The sequence below is a fragment of the Hypanus sabinus genome, chromosome 19 (assembly GCF_030144855.1).
Source record: "Hypanus sabinus isolate sHypSab1 chromosome 19, sHypSab1.hap1, whole genome shotgun sequence".
Lineage (NCBI taxonomy): Eukaryota > Metazoa > Chordata > Chondrichthyes > Myliobatiformes > Dasyatidae > Hypanus > Hypanus sabinus.
In genome coordinates this window covers 4,806,562-4,829,224 of record NC_082724.1, presented here as the reverse complement: position 1 = coordinate 4,829,224, position 22,663 = coordinate 4,806,562, and the positions used below count along the sequence as shown (strand labels likewise).

Here is a 22,663-nt window from a genome sequence, read left to right as displayed (position 1 = left end):
GTGGTAGCTGTGTGGAACAAGCTTCCAGTAGAAGTGGTAGAGGCAGGTTCAATTTTGTCATTTAAAAAAATTTGGATAGGTATATGGACAGGAAAGGAATGGAGAGTTATGGGCTGAGTGCAGGTAGGTGGGATTAGGTGAGAGTAAGCGTTTGGCACGGACTAGAAGGGCCAAGATGGCCTGTTTCCGTGCTGTAATTGTTATATGGTTATATAGCTATTGCCAGGCACAAAGGCAAAAATAAAACATTTTGACCAGACGGCATTGGTGTTCAGCAATCTATAATTCTAAATATGAGCTACTGACTTCCATTCTGTGTTTATTGTTACAATTTGTAACAGGGATGTAACTTGAAACACTAACAATGTAAATATTTTGAAGCTTTAAAATATTTCAAAGTAAAGGTTGTGGCACATTTATAATTTAGAAAATTTATGGATTAAATTCATTAATACATAATTACAGAGTATTTCACAACCATATTAACAGAGATTTCAAAATTATGTTAGCATTACATGAAAGAAAATTCCAGCTGTGTGGCTACAAAGGCTGTGTGTGCACAAACATTTCCATTACTGCGCCGTTACACACCTGGTGAGAGGGTAGGGTGTGCCAGAGCTAGTGTTGGTGTCTCTGTTGCTGTTGTTCGGTTGTTCAGTCAAGTCCGACTCTTCGTGACCTCATGGACTCCTGCACACTAAGCCTTCTTACTGGAAATTGCCTCTCTAAGATCCCCCAGGGTCATACACATTGTCTGAGTAATATCATGTATCCATCGTAGCCTCTGTCATCCTCTCCTGTTTTACCTAACATGAGAGTTTTCTCCAAGGAATTTCCTCTTCTCACGATGTGGCCAGAATATTTACTGCAGCCTTACTAATAGTCAAGCTCTCACAGCCGTACATCACAACTGGAAGTACTATAGACTTGACTATACAGATCTTCGTAGACGATGTTATGTCTCTACTCTTCAGTATTGCTATTGCTGCTCTGCCCAGAAGTAAGCGGTGTTTAATTTTGTGGCTGCAGTTACCATCTATAGAAATCTTTGAACAGAGGAAAACAAAATCCGTCATTGCTTCCACTTCCTTTCCATTAATTACCACGGAGCTAATAGGGCTGGTCGACATAATCTTGGTTTTCTTAATATTGAATCAGCTTTTGCACCTTCTTCTTTCACTTTGATTAGAAGCTTCCTCACTTTCAGCCATTAGAGTAGTATCATCCACATATCTGAGGTTGTTAATATTTCGTCCAGCAATTTTGATTCCAACATTTGAGTCCTCTAGACCAGCATTCCTCATGATGTGTTCAGCATATAGATTAAATAAGTAGGGTGGCAATATGCAGCCTTGTCGTACTCCTTTTCCAATCCTGAACCAGTTTGTTCTTCCGTGTTCAGTTCTAACTGTTGCATCTTAATCTGAGTCCAAGTTTCTCATAGAGCAGATCAGACGTCCAGGTATCCCCATGTCTTTAAGCATTTGCCATAGTTTATTGTGGTCCATGCTGTTGAAGGCTTTAGAGGAGTCAATAAAACATAAATAAATGCTTCCCTGGAATTCCCTCGATTTTTCCATTATCCAGCATGGGTTAGTAATTTGGTCTCTGGTGCCTCTGTCAGCTTGCACCTTTGGCAGTTCTCGTTCTGTATATCGCTGGAGACTTGCTTGCACTAGGTAGCACTAGGTTTTCACAGGATGGGGTTGCTGGCCCCATGCCCAGACCTCCTCCTCTCACAGCCGGGCTTGGGACTGTCTGTGGCGGAGTTTTTGCTGTTCAATTGCAGCAGTTATCCATCGCTGTCCTTTGAGGGAGAGACGAAGGTCACAGGAGTAAACCCAGGCAGGAGGTCCAGAATGGAGCTCCCAAGGCAGCCGGACATTCTTCCAGCAGCTCCTGCAGCCAAGCTGGTGCCAAACGTATCGCTTCAGTTTCCTGTGGACTACACCAGTGAGGACGAGAGTGGGATCTTCACAACTGGCCATTCCAGGACCTCCTTACCTTCAGCCCAGGCTTGTGCCCTGGAGAGCACACTCCACTGTCCTTCGAGACTGATGGATGCCATCATCAACAGTTGCTGGTGTTGGAGGACCTCCAGCTAACCAGCCTGACAGCCCAAACCACCTTGGAAGTGGTTGTTTTCTATGTAAACCCAGCTTCAAAGAAAACCAATGAAGTGGTTTACAGGTTGGAAGTCATTTTACATTTCTGACAACCTGCCAAGGTACAGTTCCTCAACATGTGCCATAAATTCTCGATTATGTTATAACAATACACAGATTTAGAGGAACCTTCTCTTTTAGGAAGCAAAGGGCAGACAGAACAATGCCAACAGACTGCACAGGCAAATCCATTGCAGGATGTTTGGGACACCGTCCATTCCACTAGGGTTCTGTTCCCTCAACCTCTGACCCAGAGCTGTCTGCCTGTGCCAGTAACGCCACGCTGGTGCTCTCTGCTGTACCCAGAACCTCTGGTCTTCCAGTGGACAGAGATATTCATAAGCACATGCAGCTGGTCATGTTACCGTCTTGTGCCAAAGATGAGGCTACCCTCAGAGTGGAGGAGAAACACTTTAATTCCATCTGGCTAGCCTCCAAACTGATGGCATGAATATCGATTTCTCCTTCCAGTGGAAAAAAATGCTTCCCCTCCCCTCTTCTTCTATTCGCCACTCTGGCCTCTTACCCCTTCTCACCTGCCTATCACCTTTCCCTGGGCCCCCTCCTCCTTCCCTTTCTCCCATGGTCCACTCTCCTCTCCTATCAGATTCCTTCCTCTCCAGCCCTTTCCCTCTCCCACCAACCTGTCCTCTTTCCATTGATGGCTCCTAACATGCTGAGTTCCTCCAGTGTTTTGCCTGTGTTGCTGGAGTATATGTTGACCATAAGCCCATAAGACATAGGAGCAGAATTAGGCCATTCAGCCCATCAAGTCAAGGTGAGGGAGAAAGTTTAAAGGAGGTGTGGGGGGGCATCTTTTACACGAGAGTGGTGGGTGCTTCAGGTGGTGGAAGAAGTTATACTAGTGGTGTTGGGTCAGGCAGCACCTATGGACGAGAATGAACAGTCAAAGTTTCTGGCCAAGACCCTTCATCACGACTGAAAAGTAAGCGGGGAGGGGGATGTTGGGAAGGTGCCAGAATACAGACATTGATGGGGGTGGGGAAGGAGGATAAACTGGAAGGTGATAGGTGAAGCCAGGTGGGTGGGGGAGTGGGGTGAAGATTAAGTAAGAAGCTGGGAGGTGATAGGTGGGAAAGGTACAGAAGTCGGAATCTGATTCGAGGAGAGAATGGACCAAAGGAAGAAAGAGGTCACCGGGGAGAGGAGGTGATAGGTAGGTGAGGAGAAGAGGTAAGAGGCCAGAGTGGGGATAGAAGAAGAGGGAAGGAGGAGGGGAACAAATTTAGAGGAAGTCGGAGAAATCAATGTTCATGCCATCAGGTTGGAGGCTTCCTAGGCAGAATATGAGGTGTTGCTGAGAGTGGAAGAGAGAGAGAGTTGGTTTCTACACCAGGTGGCTGACCCACAGTCACAAAACCGAGGAAGAGTCCCTCAACTCTGTCGGTGAACATTGACTGGACTGGGCCCAGTGGCTCAGCTAGTAGAGCTACTGCCTCTCAACCCTAGAGGCCCGGGTTCGATACTGACCTCCAGCGCTGTCTGTGTGACCCCCAGGAGTTTCCCCTGGTGCTTATCGGATTAATTTGTTTCTGCTAGTGTGGAGGTGAAGGGCAGTTGATGGGTGGCTGACTACCAGGCTGACTCAATGGGCTAACGGCCTGTTTATGTGTTGTATAACTGTGTCATTTGTAATGTAATTTGTTTAATGTAATATCCACTACACTTACGTAAAGGAGAACAAAAAATCTCAGTAAGATAAAGAACACAATAATAAAAAACACAATAAATATAAATACACAAGATAGCTTATATACATCAACTGATTGTATGTCCATAAAGTGATGCCAGGTGCAGGAGAGTCTATACATAAGGTGACCGACAGGAAGTGATAAAGTAGTGGTGGTTGGGGTGTGGAGGGGTGGGTTACTGGGTGGAGGTGTTGATCAGTCTTACTACCTGAGGAGAGCAACTGTTTGGTGGTCCTACATAGCCTCCTCCCTGATGGGAGAGAGACAAACAGTCCATGAGCAGGGTGGGTGGGATCCTTCATGATGTTACTGGCCCTTTTCTGACACCCTTCTGTATATATGCCCTTGATGGTGGGTACGCCGGTGCTAGTGATGCATTGGGCATCTCGTGTGTCTGTCCCTAACACTCTCTCTGTCAGCTCCTCAGGCAAGCTCGATTGAGAGTCAAATTCCAGCTACTGGCATACATACTGAGAGACACACTGTGGGAAAGGAGCACTGTCTGGGGCCGAATAGCCTAATTCAGCTCCAGTATCTTATGGGTGCTACTGAGTCAGGTTTATTATCACCGATGTATGTTGTGTGTTGTTTTGCAACAGCGGTACAGTGCAAGTCATAAAAATTACCACAAGTTACAAAAATAAACAAACGAGGTAGTTAAACACACAAAATACTGGAGGCAAACAGCAGCTGAGGCACCATCACTGCAGGGATCACAGGGGGTAGTGGTGGGGAGGGAGCACTGAGGTGGTGTGTTACAGTATGCACCCAATTGTGCCATCCTCCGGGTTTAGGGTGCTCTGATGCTCCGAAACATGGGTAGCTGGCACGGTCCCTTCAAGAATTCTAGCCTGCTCCGCTAATGGGCAGCCACGTTTCAGCACCAAGCTTTGCATATTTACAGAGCACCTGACCTCAGGTTCGGGGCTCAGTTGTCAGCTCAACTTTGGTTCCGTCTACAATTGCGTTTAGGATTTCTGTCTTGTTTGGATTTTTGTCTAGTCTCATCATCTCTGGTCAAGAACCCTGTTCTTGTCTCAGTCTCAAAATCGTGTATGAGTTCTACTCTCTGATACTCTAGAACGTGAATCCTCACCATCCTCACCTAGGCCTCTCATCTCAGTTTTCATCAACCGTTCAGGAACCTGATGGCAGAGGGGTAGGAACTGTTCTGAACAGGACACAGAGGGGCCGGGTTCTGTGGCAGTGTAGCGCTTAGTGCAATGTTATTACAGCTCGGGGCATCGGAGTTCAGAGTTCAATTCCAGCACCATCTATAAGGAGTTTGTACGTTCTCCCTATGACCGTGCGTGTTTCCTCTGACTGATCCTGTTTTCCCCTACATTCCAAAAGACATACGGGTTAATGGGTTAATTGGAGATTGTAAATTGTCTTGTGATTTGAGGCCCTCCATTGGTCGGGGTCAGCCATCAGTACATTATGGGGAGCAAGCTGTTGCCCACGTAGCAGACTCCCCCTCTCCTGAAGGAATGGCAGAGACCACCACTGTTTGACACCAACAGCACTGCAGGAGTTGCCAGTCAGCGTCGAAACCAACATAGGGATTCCAGCTCTGGATTTTCCTCGGGTTTTGCGCTTGAAGCCTCCCCCATGAGTGGGTATAGCTGCAAGACAGCGGAGATTTGAGGTCAGAGTTTTCCTTCTCCGAGACGAGCTGCCCTCGATGCCTGAAGCGATTTGTTTTAAGGAGCCAGTTTGCCCCTTTTCCTGTCAGTAGAAACAATTCAGCCAGGTTCAATAGCTAAGCCACATGTGAAGGCCAGGAGCTGGACTTGGTTGTCAGAGGCTTTCTGAAATGCTATCTATAATCATTGGGAGCATTTAATAGGCAGTGGGATCTTGTCCCCATGACAACCCTGTCTATGACGACCTTAAGGAACCTTAAGGTCCTGTGATCAGGCTGGGATTAAAAGGTGGGCTGCTGGCCAGCACAGCTCACTAGGCTGGAAGGGCCTGTTCTGCGTTGTATCTCTAAATGAATAAATAAGTACTTCAGCGATGAAATTTTTCAGGATGTAACAATGCTGGCGTTGATCCACTGAAAGCCAATGCATTGAATTTCTTCTTGCAGTGATTGATGAGAATGATGTGTCCTCATTGTATTCCTGGATGTCTTTTGAATAAAGCTTATTTTTAGGAGGCAAAAACAAACCTCAGGACCCTGTGGGGTGTGGTGGGAAGGGCTGGACTTTCTCCATCACTCCCTGGTGACTGCTTAGCCTCACAGCCGTAAGTAAAAAGCGAGTAGAGCAGGGGGGCTAAGCACTAAGTCTTGTGGTTCTCCAGTGCCAATGGTGCCAATCTGAACTGACTGGGGTGAGCATGTGAGGCATTCAAGAATCCTATTGCACAAGGAGGTATCGAGTCCCGGGTCTTGGAGCTTATTGATTAGTTTTGATGGGGTGATAGTGTTGAAGGTTCTGCTGTAATCAATGAAGAGCATCCCGACATCAGGCTCCTGAATCAGCACACATAACTTCAATAACCCAATGCCATGACCCCTGTGGGCCTCTGCGGGTTGCCGTGGATTTCCAGGCTTCTTGAGCACCTGTATTTACTAATTGTCATGTTAACTAGAGCCGTTAAGCCCTTCTGCTTTCTGTTTAATCCTGTCAAGTTCATTGTGAACATCATGGGCTTTTCTGCATTCTGTGAATATTTAAATCGGACTCCTGACTAGTGCTCATCGTGGGGTCCTTGTGTGAAGAATGATTTGTCTTACGGTGTTGCTCGTCCATGCCACTGATGTTCTGGTGGTATTCCTGGGTATAACCTTTGGCGTTCGCCTCTGAAGGGGAGTCCGCCATTCCTCCACTCCTCCACTCCGCCATTCCTCCACTCCTCCATTCCGCCACTCCTGGGTTCAGTCATTGCCAGCGGCCATCATGATACCTTGACTCTGAACTGATTCCACACCTTATGGACTCATTTTCAGCAACTCTACAACTCAGTATTATTTACTACTTTTTATTTATTCTTTGCACAGTTTCTCTTCTTTTGCTCATTGGTTATTTGTCAGTACCTGTCTGTGTGTAGTTTTTTCCCATTGATCCTATTGTGTCCCTTTGTTTTACTGTGAATGCCTGCAAGAGAGTGAACCTCAAGTTAGTTCAGTGGATTCCACTTAATGTGGACACATTGGGACCAGCACATTTTTGCCAAACTTAGTGGATACCCCAGTTAGCTGAAGTTTCTTGGAAATTGTTAAAAGTATAAATAAGACCAACTACAGTTTAACTGAGCAACAAATTACGTATTTAAATGAAATACAGAACAAATTAGAATACCACCAATACCTCTACAGTATTATAAAACTGTGTTTTAGTACCAAATAGTTATCAATGGAGGAATACGTCTACCATAGTTTTTTGGTTGACTGTAAATGAGCAGACACTTAGTACAGGTAAAGGGCTGCCTTCATACAATCCTTTCAACAATTGCAGAGAATATTTCCAAGGATGCTAGCAGGAGTAGAGGGCCTGAGTTATAGAGAAAGGTTAAACAAATTAGGGCATTATTCCCTAGAGCACAGAAGTCTGAGAGGTGATTTGATACAAAATTATGAGGGTTACGGGGTAAATGTAAGCAGGCTTTTTCTATTGAGATTGGGTGAGACTTGAACTAGAGGTTAAGGGTGAAAGGTGAAATGTTTAAGGGGAAAATGAGAGGGAACCTCTTCACTCGGAGGGTAGCAAGAATGTTCAATGAGCAGCCAGTGGAGGTGATGGATGTGGGTTTGACTTCATCATTCAATAGAGGTTTAGTTAAATACATGGATGGGAGGGGTATAGAGGGCTGTGGTCAGGGTATTGGTCAAGGAGACTAGACAGATTAATAGCCTGGCACGGACTGGCCTATTGGTGCTGTGGTGATCTATGTCTCTATAAAACGTCCTGTGCATTCTCTGTATGTACATACAAGCAACAGTTGCCTTGTACCTGCAATCTCGCCATACTTGTGCGCATGACAATAAACTCTATTTCACTTGAGAGCGTTGCTGTTGTTAAGAAGGCCATCCAAGGAAGGAGGCCATGCTCTGTCACTCAACAGACCGACAACAACTTACTTTTGAACCCCATGGGAACAGTTTCTGCTTTAAAATATCACGAGGGTCTGAATTTGCATTTTTGAAACACGGTTTGTGACTCTGACAGAGTATGTTCAGACTCGCTGGCACCTGGGTCCTAATTAAATCCCACTTGTATATTGTTTCAGAGAATTAGAGCCACTCAGCACCGCAGGAGACTCCTCAGGGGCTTGGGCCAGGAACAGAGGGAGGGGTGGGGGTGGGAGCAACTGACTGCCTGACAGCTGAAATCATTTGGTCCACTTTAAGAGCTTCTTGGGAACACCTTCACCCAAAACTAAGACCCTTCCTGAGCTGGAAGCTGCAGGTTTGATCCACACCTCGGGAATGTCCCGCATGGAGTTTGCACGATGACCGCATGGAAATGGATGCATATGGCATAGGAGCAGAATTAGGCTGTTCAGCCCATTGAGTTTGCTCTGCCATTCCATCATATCTGATTTATTATCCCTCTCAACTCAACCCCATTCTCCTGTCTTCTCCCCATACCGTTTGACACCCTGACTAATCAAGAACCTATCAACCTCCATCTTTAATATACCCAATGAGTTGGCCTGCTCAGTTGCCTGTGGCAATGAATTTCACAGATTCACCATCCTCTAGCTAGGGAAATTTTCCCTCATCTCTATTCAAAATAGAAAAATAGAAATCCCTCAGTTCTGAGACAGTGCCCTCTGGTCCTAGGCTCTCCCTGTATAGGAAACATCCTCTCCACATCTATTCTGCCTAGCCCTTTCAATATTTGATGGGTCTCAATGAGATCTCCCCTCATTCTGAACCTCAGCGAGTACAGACCCAGAGCCATCAGAAGCAACTCATCTGTTAACCCTATCATTTCTGGGACCATTCTAGTGAATTTGCTCCAGACCCTCTCCAAAGCCAGCACATTTTATCTTAGATAACGGGTCCAAAACTGCGCACAATACTCCAAGTGCAGTCTGACCAATGCCTTATAAAGCCTAAGCAATACATTCTTGCTTTTGTATTCTAGTCCTCTGAAAATGAGTGTTGACGTTACATTTGTCTTCCTTACAATCAAATCAACCTGCAAGTTAACCTTTAGGGAATCCGACAAGAAGTCTCCCTTTGCTCCTCAGATTTTAAAATTTCATCCCCATTTAGAAAATAGCCTATGCCTTTATTCCTTCTACCAAAGTACATGACCATACACTTCCCTACACTATATTCCATCTGCCATTTCTTTGTTCATTCCCCCAATCTGTCTAATATTAAGTTGCAAAATACTTATTAAGTTCATCCACCATTTCTTTGTTCCCTGCTACTAGCTCTCCAATGTCACTTTCCACCGATCCGATAACTATTCTCACCTTTCTTTTACTCTTTATTTTACTGAAAAGCCTCCATGTATCCTCTTTTATGTTATTGGCTAGCTTACCTTCATATTTCATCTCTTCTCTCTTTATTGCTTTTTAGTTGTCTTCTGTTGGTCTTTAAAAGCTTCCCAATTCTCTACCTTCCCATTAGTTTTTGCTGTATTTTATGCCCTCTTTGACTTCTCTTGTCAGCCATGGTTGCCTCTTCCTCCTTTTAGAATAGTTTTTCCTCTTTGGGATGTATCTTTCCAATGCCTTCTGAATCGCCCCCAAAATCACAAGTCATTGCTGTTCTTCCATTATCCCTGATAGAGTTCCCTTCCAAACAACTTTGGCCAGCTCCTCTCTCATGCCTCTGTAATTCCCTTTACTCCACAATAATAGTGATACATCTTCTGATTTTAGCTTCTCCTTCTCAGACTGCAGGGTGAATTCTATCATGTTATGATCACAGTCTCCTAAGGGTTCCTTTATCTTAAGCTCCCAAATCAGATTTGGGTCATTACATAACACCCAATCCAGAACTGTGTTCCCCTAGTGGGGTAACCACAAGCTGCTCTAAAAATTCCCTCTGTTGGGACCCAGCACCAACCGGATTTTCCCAATCCATCTGTGTATGGAAAATCCCCATCACTATCACTTTTAACATGCTTTTTGTATCTCCCATTGTACCTGTAGCCCACATCCTGGCTACTGTTTGGAAGCCATATATAGCTCACATCAGGGTCTTTTTACCCTTGCTGTTTCTTAACTCTATCCACAAGCATCCTATATCTTCCAATCCTCTATCACCTCTTTCTAAAGATTTGATTTCATTTTTTTTTACCATGACAGCACCTCTGCCGACCTGCCTGTCCTTTCAGTACAAAGTGTATTCTCAGATGTTAAGCTCCCATGACTCAGATGCCCTCAACATCACCCCTGCCGATTTCTATTAACTACACTACAAGACCATCTACCTTATTCTGTACACTGCGGGCTTTCAAATATAACACCTTCAGTTCTGTATTCATCACCCTTTTTGATTTAGGCTTGAGCGCAATTTTACTTTATCATTCCTGTCCTTCCTCTCAGCCTCACTGCACATTGCTTCTGGTTGTATACCAACTGCCCCATCCTCAGCTGTATCACTCCGTTTCCTATTCCCCTGCCAGATTAGCTCCCCCACTGCTCTAGAGACCCTGCCCGCAAAGATAATGATCCCCTTGGGTTCATGTCCTTTTGGTAGAGGTCATACCTACCCAGGAAGAGATCCCAATGATCCAGAAATTTAAAACCTCTGCTCTCCTATTCTCCCCCCTTCCCTTCTGAGCCACAGGGCAAGACTCAGTGCCAGAGACCTGGTCGCTACGACTTCAGAAAGGCAGCGCCCATCATTAAGAACCCCCATCACCCAGGATGTGCCCTCTTCTCATTGTGAGCAGGTACAGAACCCTGAAGACACACACTAAATGATTCAGGAACAGCATCTTCCCCTCCACCATCAGATTTCTGAATGGACAATGAACCCACTTACACAAATACCATTTTTTTTTCTTTTCGCACTAATTATTTAATTTATTTTATATATATACTTATTGTAAGCTATAGTTTTTTTCTCTATTATTATGTATTGCAATGTACAACGGCCACAAAACAACAACTTACATGACATATGTCAGTGATATTAAACCTAATTTTGATTGTGTTCTACATTCTATGAACTAAAAGTATTTGCACTTACCCAAGAGCATCTTCATAAAATCGTAGGAACCCACTCCCTGCTTGTTCACTTCCGGCTGAGATTCACGGAAAGCTCTTCACAGCACTGACTGAGTGTCAGAGCAACACACACAAAATGCTGGAGAGACTTAGTGGGTCAGGCAGCCTCCATGGAAAGGAATGAACAGTCGACGTTTCGACTGAGTGCCAGAGATCAGGTGATAGATGGGATTGACTTCAATGCCTCACTCATACATTTTAAATTCCCAAAGCCACTCCCTCAATTCGATTAGTGCCAGGGATTCATTCCCATATGCTCATCGGATTCTGCGTCGTCACGGATTATGAAGGTGCTCTGATCTCATTAGTCAATTATTGCAACTTCAAAACTTGATTGGAGGCACGCAGGCTCTCTTGATGACATGCAGAGCAGATGCAACCCACCCAGAGCTGGAGGTGTGTGGGGGTGGTAAAGGGTGACTGACGCTGCTGGGGGAGGTGGCTGGGGGGAAAAAGCTGGGAAGTTACAAGTCATAGATAAGAGGCACTTTGTTTATCAATGATAAGACATGAAAACAAGGGACAAAACCAATTACAGTGGTTGTTTTCACACTGGGGGATTATAGGGCAGGGCACAGCTCAGTTCAAAGAGTTCAGAATAATTTTATTATCGCAGTAGGCATATGCCACCACATACTAAGATTCATTTTCTTGCAAGCATTCACAGTAGAACAAAAAAATGCAATAGAATCAATGAAAAAATACACTCAAAGACTGACAAATGACCAGTGTGTAAAAGAAGACAAACGGAAGACAAAAAAAGGGACAAATAAATAAACAAGCAAACAAAAACTGAGAACATGAGTTGTAGAGTTATTGAAAGTGAGTCTGTAGATTGTGGAATCAGTTCAGTGTTAGGGTGAGTGAAGTTATCCACACTTGTTCAGGAGTCTGATGGTTGAGAGTAATAACCATTCCTGAAGCTGGTGGTGTGGGACCTAAGGCTCCTGTACCTCCTTCCCGATGGCAGCAGTGAGAAGAGAGCATGTCCTGGATGGTGAGTGTCCTTGATGATGGAAGCTGCTTACTTGAGGCAGTGCTCCACACAGATGTACTCAGTGGTGGGGAGGGCTATGCCTGTAATGGACTGGGCTGTGTCCATCTGTTCTTGTGCATTAGTGTTTCCATACCAGGCTGTGATGCAACCAGTCACTTTTAGATATGTTCAGAGAAATGACCGACGGTTATTCCGGGCAAGTCTGAGACTTTGCACTTCGGGAAGTCAGATGTAAGGGGAAAGTACAACACAAATGGTGGACCCTAAACAGCAGTCAGGAGATCACAGTCAGTGAGGATCAGAAATAAAATCTCCTCCTTGCTGACAATCAACATTGGCACACTTCAAGGGTGTGTCTTAGCCCACACCCATGACTGTGTGGTTAGACACAGCTCAAACACCTTCTATAAATTCGCTGGTAACACAACTGTTGGTAGAAACTCAGATGGTGATGAAGAGGTGTACTGGAGCAAGATAGATCAGTTAGTTGTGCGGTGTTAAAACAACAACCTTACACACAACATCATTAAGACCGAGGAATTGAGGGTGGACTTCAGGAAGGGGAAGTCGAGGGAATTCACACCAGTGCTCTTCGAGGGATTGGCAGAGGAGAGGGTGAGCAGTTCAAAGTTCCTGGATGTCTTTGAAGATCTATCCTGGGCCCAGCATATTGATGTAATTATAAAGAAGGCACATCAGCAGTCCATGAACATCAAATAGTTTCCTCTCATTTTACACAATTATTTGTTTTTCTTTAATATGTATTTCTTATTGTAATTTATAGTAATTTTTATGTATTACATTGTACTGCTGCCACAAAACAACAAATCTCACAACATCGGTCTGTGATAATAAACCTGATTCTGATTCTAAATGGTAGGACACTTGACCACATTGATGTACAGAGGAATCTCTGGGTCCAAGTCCACAGATTGCTGGTTGCACAGGTAGACAGGGTGGTAAAGAAGGTGCATGCTGCCTCCATGCTCTGGTCCAGATGTTGAGTTTAAGAGTCAACGGGTCCTGTTGCAGCTGTACAATGGTCAGGCCACACTTGGAGTATTGTGTACAGTTCTGGTTGCCCCATTACAGGAAGGATGTGGAGGCTTTGGAGAAGAGATTCACCAGGATGCTGCCTGGATTTATTTATGCAGAGAGGTTGGACAAACTTGGATTGTTTTCTCTGGAGCAGCAGAGTTTGAGGGGTGACCTGTTAGAAGTTTATAAGATTCTAAGAGGCATAGAGAGGGTGGATAGTCAGAGTATATTCCCAAAAGTTGAGGACATGCACTTAAATTGAGTGACTATAAATCATACGACTTAGGAGCAAAATTAGCCCAGTCCCCGCTCAGCCCATCAGTCTGCTCTGCCAATCTGTCACGGCTGATTTATTATCCCTCTCGACCCCAAACTCCTGCCATCTCCTCGTAACCTTTGACACCCTGACTAATCAAGAACCTACCACTTTAAATATACCCAATGACTTGGCCTCCTCAACCATCCATAGCAATGAATTCCACAGATTCACTGCTCTCTAGTTAAAAAAAAATTCCACCTCATCTCTGTTCTAAATTGATGTCGCTCTACTCTGAGGCTGTGCCCTCTGGTCCATGACTCCCCCACTATAGGAAACATCCTCTCCACATTCACTCTATCTGTGTCCTCTGGTCCTAGACTCCCCCACTATAGGAAACATCCTCTCCACATCCACTCTATCTGTGTCCTCTGGTCCTAGACTCCCCACTATAGGAAACATCCTCTCCACATTCACTCTATCTGTGTCCTCTGGTTCTAGACTCCCCACTATAGGAAACGTCCTCTCCACATCCACCCTATCTGTGTCCTCTGGTCCTAGACTCCCCACTATAGGAAACATCCTCTCCACATCCACTCTATCTGTGTCCTCTGATCCTAGACTCCCCCACTATAGGAAACATCCTCTCCACATCCACTCTATCTGTGTCCTCTGGTCCTAGACTCCCCCACTATAGGAAACATCCTCTCCACATCCACTCTATCTGTGTCCTCTGGTCCTAGACTCCCCACTATAGGAAACATCCTCTCCACATTCACTCTATCTGTGTCCTCTGGTTCTAGACTCCCCACTATAGGAAACATCCTCTCCACATCCACCCTATCTGTGTCCTCTGGTCCTAGACTCCCCACTATAGGAAACATCCTCTCCACATCCACTCTATCTGTGTCCTCTGGTCCTAGACTCCCCACTATAGGAAACATCCTCTCCACATCCACTCTATCTGTGTCCTCTGGTCCTAGACCCCCCACTATAGGAAACAACCTCTCCGCATCCACTCTATCTGTGTCCGCTGGTCCTAGACTCCCCCATTATAGGAAACATCCTCTCCACATCCACTCTATCTGTGTCCTCTGGTCCTAGACTCCCCCACTACAGGAAACATCCTCTCCACATCCACTCTGATTAGGCCTTTCAATATTCTATAGATTTCAATGAGATCCCTCCTCATTCTTCTAAACTCCAGCGAGTACAGGCCCAGAGCTACCAAACACTCCTCATACATTAACCTTTTCATTCCCGGAATCATTCTCATGAACTTCCTCTAGACCCTCTCCAATGCCATCGCATCTTTTCTTAGATAAGGTACCCAAAACTGATCACAATGCTCCAAGTGCGGACTGACCAATGCTTTATAAAGCTCACTATTACATTCTTGCTTTTATATTCTTGTCCTCTTCAAATGAACGTAAACATTGTATTTTCCTTCCTCACCACCAACTCAACCTGCAAGTTAACCTTGAGGGAATCCTGCACAAGGACTCCCAAGTCCCTTAGCTTCTCTGAAGGTGAGAGCAGAGATTGGTCAAAAGGACAGCCAGAGGCATTTTCCCAGGGTGGACTTGAGAGAGGGAACAACTTTAACTGGAGGAAAGTATTGGGGGGGGGGGGGGGGAAATGTCAAAGGAAGGCTTTTTACATAGAGAGTGGTGGCCACATGGAACATGTTGCCAGGGGTGGTGGTAGAGGCAGGGACATTAGGAATATTTAAGAGACTCCTAGATAAACACATGGACAAAAGAAAAATGAAGGGCTATGTAGGAGGGACGGGTTAGATTACTCTTGGAGTAGGTTAAAAGATCGGCACAACGTTGTGGACTGAAGGGCCCGTACTGTGCTGTACTGTTCCGTGTTCTAGAACACAGAGCGTAGAATACTGAAGCACAGTGTGATCAGGGTTTTCTAGAGCTGCGACATTACCTTGCGGCTCTTCAGCTCAAACCCCAACACACCGTACAAGTTCAAGTTCAGGTTTATTATTATTCAACTGTACACATGTCTACAGCTAAACGAAACATTGTGGCGACCCATTTCCTGGCACATCCGAACCGGCTCACAATTAGATAGCCTACGGGGGTTTGCGAGCACATAGCTTTGGAGCCTCTGCGCCACGGGGGGCAGGTTGAGGGAGGCTTAAAAGTGAGGCTGAGGATTTCGAATAAAGTTTTTTTCCTTCGACTGCAGTTACCGACTCCGTGTCGTAATTTTAGCGCTGCGTGTAGCACACCGCTACAACATCACTCCTCAGGGACCAAGGAGCAAACACAGTGCATATATCATATACAGCACATAACATAATATTAACAGATAATAAAAAATATCTATAGATGTACAAGTTGACATAAAGTGCTTATGCAACGTATACATAAATGTCATAACTAATGTGTATTGGGTGGTTACACGGTGTTCAGAAGTCTCACAGCCTGGGGGAAGGAGCTGTTACCCAGCCTGGCTGCCCTTGTTCTTCTACTGTGGTACCTTCTGCCTGACGTCAAGAGTTCGAAGATATTGTGGGACAGATGCGAAGAGCCCTTGACAATGCTGAGTGCCCTATAAGTACAATGCCTCTGGTATACGTATGTCCTGGTTTGGGGGGAGATGATTCTCTCAGCAGTCCTCGCAATCCGTTGCAGGGTCTTGCAGGCAGATGCCTTGCAATTCGCATGCCAGGTGGTGGTACAGCAGGTCAGGACACTCTCGGTGGTACTCTGGTAGAGTGGGGTCAGAATGAGGACAGGGAGCTTTGCTCGCCTCAATCTTCTCAGGAATTGGAGGCACTGCTGTCCTCTCTTGATGGGATTGAGGAAGCAGGAAGGATCATCTACAATGTGCACACAAAGAAACTTGGTGCTCCTGACTTTCTCCTCAGAGGAGCTACTGATGTGTGGTACGGAGTGGACAACCTGCACCTTCTTGAAGTCCTACACTCATCTCTTTTGTCTTGTTGAGTCACATTGAGACTCAAGTTATTGCATTTGCACCAACCCACAAGCGCACCAGTCTACCACCTCCTCTCTCAGGGTGAAGGAGCAACACCCTATATTCTGTCTAGGTAGCCTCCAACCTGATAGCATAAATATTGACTTCTCCAACTTCTGGTAATTTCTCCCCTCTCCCACTTCTTGCTTTTTCCATTCTCCGTTCAGGTTCCCCTCTCACCCCTTCCTTCCCACCTGCTCATTACTTCTCCCTGGTGCCCCTCCTCCTGCCCTTTCTCCCATGGTCCACTCATATAAGATCCTTCTTCTTCAGCCCTTTACCTTTTCCACCTATTGCCTCCCAGCTACTCACTTCATCTCCTCCCCCATCCACCTACCTTCCCCCTCGCCTTGTCTTACCTATCTCCTGCCAGGTTGCACTCCTTCCTGTCCTCCTACCTTCTTATTCTGGCTCCTCCCCACTGTCTTTCCAGTCCTGATGAAGGGTCTCGGCATGAAACATCAGTTCTATTCCTCTCCATGGACGCTGCCTGACCTGCTGAATTCCTCCAGTATTTTGTGTGTTGCTCCGGATTTCCAGCGTCTGCACAATCTCGTGTGTTTACTTAAGACTCACGAACTTACTTACTGCCTGTTATGCTGCTGGCATGCAGGGCAGCAGTGAAGATCCTCCATCACTGTCCGTCCATGCCACCACACACACAGATAAATAAGGATTCTATATTGCTGTTTGCATAACAATTGTTTCTGACTAGTCAGCATTGTTAGCCCTGAGATGGACCCCTGAACACGGACAATCAGTGGACTACTCTTAGTCTGGCTTCGACCCTTTGACATGGGTGACCCAACCAAGAGCCAAAGCACAAGGCCCTGACTCCAGCCAACAAAGCTCTCTGGGTCACTGAGGCACGCAAGCCTCAAACCCTACGACAAGGTTGTGGTCTTCGTGGAAGGTTTACCGAAGAGTTCAACCTGAAAGGCGTCACGCTCAAATGCAAGTCAGGTTCAGCTCTGCCTGGCGATACATAGCTGAACAAAATGACTCAAGCAGAGGAAATCAAACTTTATCTTTCAGCATCAATAGTGCTTATTGTAAAACCATTACGGGGCATATTCAGGAAATATTATTTGTGCTTACGATCTGCCGCTATTTATAACACTAGCATAGGAAACAATCAGACTGCAATGTGTTCATTTGCAAGATTTCAGCCGGCTTGGTTTGCTGTAGACCAGATAACTGGCACTCTCTCTCCTTGTCCACGTTACCACACTTCAAACCGCAGCTGTGAGACACCAACAAAGAACATCTGAGCTCTCCACCAACAGTCGGGACTGCTTTAAACGGGGCCTAAGTTTGGATGCACCCTTACTTCAAGGAACGCTAATCGAAGAGGCAGTTTTTGAGATTATATCTGTGGGTGGGAGGCGGGCTGAGGGCTGGGATCTGATGTGATGGGGCAGAGCCAAGGGGCAGTTAATGCGATAACCACTTCCTGGTGGGTATTAGCTTCCGGTTTCTGCAGTTCAAATCACAGCTGGTTAAGGTTCTGCTTGTGAAAAAATGTGGCCGGTTAGGCAGCAAAGGGGAAGTTGGCCTTAATTTTGATTCTGTCGCGGTCCCTATGGTCTGAGAGAGTCAGCGATCAGCCCAGGGACTAGCAATCAAAATGGTGGGCTGGCTAGTTCAAGACAGTGAGGTGAAGGGGTGGAACAAAAGCTGGTAGGCAATAGGTGGATCCAGATTAATGGGCTGGGGGAATGTTGCGCATTTGATGTATCAGAGATATTTAAATAAAATTGAAAATATATTAGACCATAATACTATAAGTTATAGGAGCAAAATTAGGCCATTTGGCCCATCGAGTCTGCTCTACTATTTCATCATAGCTGATCCATTTTCCCTCTCAGCCCCAATCTCCTGCCTCTCCCTGTGTTCCTTCATGCCCTGACCAATCAAGAATCTATTAGACTACATAAAGACGGCCTCCACAACAGCCTATAGCAACGAATTCCACAGATTCATGCAGCTGAAGAAATTCCTTCTCATCTCCTTTCTAAAAGGACACCCCTCCATTCTGAGGCTGTATCCATGGGAAACACCCTCTCCACATCCACTCTACTGAGGCCTTTCACCATTCGATAGGTTTCAATGAGATCCCTCCTCATTCTTTTGAATTCCAGTGAGTAGAGGTCCGGAGCCATCAAACGCTCCTCGTATGACAAGCCTTTCGATCCTGGAATCATTATCATGAACCTCGTTTCACCCTTTTCCAGTGTCGGCACATCCTTTCTAAGATAAGGGGTGTAAAGCTGCTCACAGTACTTCAAGTGAGGCCTCCAGTGCTTTATAAAGCCTCAACATTACATCCTTGCTTATACTGTTTGCTTAAGCATTCTTCATTTGTTTAAATAATTCGTTACGGATTATATGTATAAAGAGATGCGTACGTCGTCACACTGCCACGTGATACGTACACACTGCACTCGAAGTGAAAACAAAGTGAGACTCACATTTCGGACTTCCACCTTTTCCTCTCAAGTAGTTTAACATTTTGGACTTAACGTAACGGGAATGTTGATAGGCAGAGGGTGAGGGAGGAGTGGAAAGTTGAGGGTTGGAGCTACATCTCATTTTCTGTCTAGGTAGCCTCCAACCTGATGGCATGAACATCGATTTCTGCAACTTCCGGTAATTTCTCTCCCCTCCCCACTTATCTCTTTTCCATTCTCCATTCTGGTTCTCCTCTTCCCCCTTCTCCTCTCCTCACCTGCCTATCACCTCTCCTCCTTCCCTTCCACTCATGGTCAACTCTCCTCTTCTGTCAAATTCCTTCTTGTTCAGGCCTTTTCCTCTTCCACCTATGCCCTCCCAGTTTCTCACCTCATCCCCTCCCACATCAACAACTGATGCTGAAAGATAATGATCCCCCTGTCCCCAAGACCCGGTCTCGTCCTCTCCTCCATCTGCCCATCACCCACGCACTCAGTCCCTCTCACCTCCCTGCTCAGAAACAGTTACTTTTAATATTCTATGAAATTTACTGTTTTGCGGCAGCAGTTCAGTGCAATGTATAAATTACAATCAGAAATATAAATGCTAAAAATTAAGTTAAGTAAGTGAAAATGAGTGAAAAAAAAAATTAGTGACGTGGTGTTCATGGGTTCATCGTTCATGCAGAATTCCGATGGCACAGGGGTAGAAGCTTTTCCTGAAGGGTTGATTGTGTGTCCAGAGTCTCGTACCTCCTCTCTAATGGTAGCAAAGAGGAGAGGGCATGTTACTGGGTGACGGTGGTCCTTATTGATGGATGCTGCTTTTTGAGACGTCACCTCTGCCTTCCCCAGCCCTTCCCTCCTTCCATGCTCGGCCTTCCTCTCCTATTCCATCTGTCCACCCACAGCCCTTTCTCACTTCTATCCATAGTGTCCATGCTAGACTGGACAGAGTAAATATAACAGTGTGAACATAAATTTCTCAAACTTCTGGTAATTTCTACCCCTCCCCCCATTTCCCTTCTTCTTTCTTATTCCATTCCCCATTCCGGTTCTCCTCTCACCCCAACTTTTCTCCTCACCTGCCCATCAACTCCCTCAGGTGCCCCTCTTCCTTGAAGTTATCTGTGCTAGGTCAGGAGACTGAAGTTGAAGTTATCCCGTGCTGGGTCAGGAGTCTGATCTTGAAGTTATCCGTGCCGGGTCAGGAGCCTGATGTTGAAGTTATCTGTGCTGGGTCAGGAGACTGATGTTGAAGTTATCTGTGCTGGGTCAGGAGCCTGATGTTGAAGTTATCCGTGCTGTGTCAGGAGCCTGATGTTGAAGTTATCCGTGCTGGGTTAAGAGCCTGATGTTGAAGTTATCCGTGCTTGCTGACGAGTCTGATGTTGAAGGTACCCATGCTCGGAGAGGAGCCTGATGTTGATGTTATCCGTGCTCGGTCAGCAGTCTGATGTTGATGTTATCCGTGCTTTGTCCGGAGACTGATATTGAAGTTATCCGTGCTGGGTCGGGAGCCTAATGTTAAAGTTATCCGTGCTGGTTGAGGAGTCTGATGTTGAAGTTATCCGTGCTGGATCAGGAGTCTGATGATGAAGTTACCCGTGCTCGGTCAGGAGACTGATATTGAAGTTATCCATGCTTGTTGAGGAGTCTGATTTTCAAGTTATCCTTCCTGGGTCAGGAATCTGATGTTGAAGTTATCCGTGCTGGGTCGGGAGCCTAATGTTAAAGTTATCTGTGCTGGTTGAGGAGTCTGATGTTGAAGTTATCCGTGCTCGGACAGGAGTCAGATGTTGAAGTTATGCGTACTGGGTCAGGAGTCTGATGTTGAAATTATCCGTGCTTGTTGAGCAGTCTGATGTTGAAGTTATCCGTGCTGGTTAAGGAGTCTGATGTTGAAGTTATCAGTGCTTATTGAGGAGTCTGATATTGATGTTATCCGTGCTGGATCAGGAGTCTGATGTTGAAGTTACCCGTGCTTGTTGAGGAGTCTGATTTTCAAGTTATCCTTCCTGGGTCAGGAATCTGATGTTGAAGTTATCCGTGCTCGGTCAGGAGTCTGATGTAGAAGTTATCCGTGCTGTTTAAGGAGTCTGATGTTGATGTTATCCGTACTGGGTCAGGAGCCTAATGTTGAAGTTATCTGTACAGGTTCAGGAGTCTGATGTTGAAGTTATCCGTGCTGGGTCGGGAGCCTGATGTTGAAGATATCTGTACTGGGTCAGGAGCCTGATGTTGAAGTTATCCATGCTTGCTGACGAGTCTGATGTTGAAGGTACCCGTGCTCGGAGAGGAGCCTGATGTTGATGTAATCCGTGCTCGGTCAGGGGCCTTATGTTGCAGTTATCCGTGCTGGTTCAGGAGTCTGATGTTGAAGTTATCCGTGCTGGTTGAGGAGTCTGATGTTGAAGTTATCCTTGCTGGGTCAGGAGCCTGATGTTGAAGTTATCCGTGCTTGTTGAGGAGTCTGATGTTGAAGTTATCCGTGCTTGTTGAGGAGTCTGATGTTGAAGTTATCCGTGCTGGGTCAGGAGTCTGATGTTGAAGATATCCGTGCTTGTTGAGGAGTCTGATGTTGAAGTTATCGTTGCTGGGTCAGGAGCCTGATGTTGAAGTTATCCGTGCTTGTTGAGGAGTCTGATGTTGAAGTTATCCGTGCTTGTTGAGGAGTCTGATGTTGAAGTTATCAGTGCTGGGTCAGGAGCCTGATGTTGAAGTTATCCGTGCTGGGTCGGGAGCCTGATGTTGAAGTTATCCGTGCTGGTTGAGGAGCCTGATGTTGAAGATATCCTTACTGGGTCAGGAGCCTGATGTTGAAGTTATCCATGCTTGCTGACGAGTCTGATGTTGAAGTTACCCGTGCTGGTTAAGGAGTCTGATGTTGAAGATATCCATGCTTGTTGAGGAGTCTGATGTTGATGTTATCCGTGCTGGGTCGGGAGCCTGATGTTGAAGTTATCCGTGCTGGGTCAGGAAACTGAACTTGAAGATGTCCGAGCTCGGTCAGGAGTCTGCTCTAGAAGTTACCCCTGCTGGTTAAGGAGTCTGATGTTGAAGATATCCGTGCTGGGTCAGGAGTCTGATGTTGAAGTTATCCGTGCTGGGTCAGGAGTCTGATGTTGAAGTTATCCTTGCTGGGTCAGGAGCCTGATGTTGAAGATATCCGTGCTGGGCCAGGAGTGTGAATTTGAAGTTATCTGTGCTGGGTCAGGAGTCTGATGTTGAAGTTATCCATGATGGGTCAGGAACCTGATGTTGAAGATATCCGTGCTGGGACAGGAGTCTGATGTTGAAGTTATCCGTGCTCGGTCAGGAGACTGACGTTGAAGTTATCCGTGCTTGTTGAGGAGTCTGATGTTGAAGTTATCCATGCTTGTTGAGGAGTCTGATGTTGAAGTTATCCGTGCTTGCTGACGAGTCTGATGTTGAAGGTACCCGTGCTCGGAGAGGAGCCTGATGTTGATGTTATCCATGCTCGGTCAGCAGTCTGATGTTGATGTTATCCGTGCTTTGTCCGGAGACTGATATTGAAGTTATCCGTGCTGGGTCGGGAGCCTAATGTTAAAGTTATCCGTGCTGGTTGAGGAGTCTGATGTTGAAGTTATCCGTGCTCGGACAGGAGTCAGATGTTGAAGTTATGCGTACTGGGTCAGGAGTCTGATGTTGAAGTTATCCGCGCTGGTTGAGGAGTCTGATGTTGAAATTATCCGTGCTTGTTGAGCAGTCTGATGTTGAAGTTATCCGTGCTGGGTCGGGAGCCTAATGTTAAAGTTATCCGTGCTGGTTGAGGAGTCTGATGTTGAAGTTATCCGTGCTCGGACAGGAGTCAGATGTTG

At 45.9% G+C, this 22,663-nt stretch overlaps 1 long non-coding RNA gene across 1 annotated transcript; it reads right to left on the bottom strand.

Moving 5' to 3' along the window:
- Positions 1-355: 355 nt before the first annotated feature.
- LOC132377692 (uncharacterized) lies at positions 356-20,110 on the bottom strand. The gene is made up of 3 exons (XR_009506718.1): positions 19,907-20,110; positions 2,810-6,981; positions 356-2,679 (listed from the first exon to the last, which is right to left on the bottom strand). It is a non-coding gene; the product is annotated as an uncharacterized LOC132377692 (long non-coding RNA).
- Positions 20,111-22,663: the final 2,553 nt, after the last annotated feature.